Source organism: Nematolebias whitei, chromosome 3 (assembly GCF_014905685.2).
Source record: "Nematolebias whitei isolate Nwh7 chromosome 3, NemWhi1, whole genome shotgun sequence".
Lineage (NCBI taxonomy): Eukaryota > Metazoa > Chordata > Actinopteri > Cyprinodontiformes > Rivulidae > Nematolebias > Nematolebias whitei.
This window is the reverse complement of record NC_056500.1, coordinates 43,743,684-43,744,234: the sequence shown is the minus strand read 5'-3', so window position 1 is coordinate 43,744,234 and position 551 is coordinate 43,743,684. Positions and strand designations below refer to the sequence as shown.

At 14.9% G+C, this 551-nt stretch overlaps 1 protein-coding gene across 1 annotated transcript in view; it reads left to right on the top strand.

The window, feature by feature from the left end:
• Window positions 1–551, top strand: part of crmp1 (collapsin response mediator protein 1) — a 19,562-nt gene that overhangs the window by 602 nt on the left and 18,409 nt on the right. The gene's annotated exons all lie outside the window — the stretch shown is intronic.

Genomic DNA, 551 nt, shown 5'->3' with positions numbered 1-551 from the left:
TTAATATATTAACATGTTAATGTGTTAATATGTTAATATATTAACATGTTAATATGTTAATGTGTTAATATGTTAATATATTAACATGTTAATATATGAATATGTTACTATGTTAATATGTTAATATATTAACATGTTAATGTGTTAATATGTTACTATGTTAATATATTAATATGTTAATGTGTTAATATGTTACTATGTTAATATATTAATATGTTAATGTGTTAATATGTTACTATGTTAATATATTAACATGTTAATGTGTTAATATGTTAACATATTAACATGTTAATATGTTAATGTGTTAATATGTTAATATATTAACATGTTAATATATGAATATGTTACTATGTTAATATGTTAATGTGTTAATATATTAATATATTAATATGTTACTATGTTAATATATTAATATGATAATGTGTTAATATGTTAATATGTTAATGTGTTAATATGTTAATATATTAACATGTTAATGTGTTAATATGTTACTATGTTAATATATTAATATATTAATATGTTAATGTGTTAATATGTTACTATGTTAATAT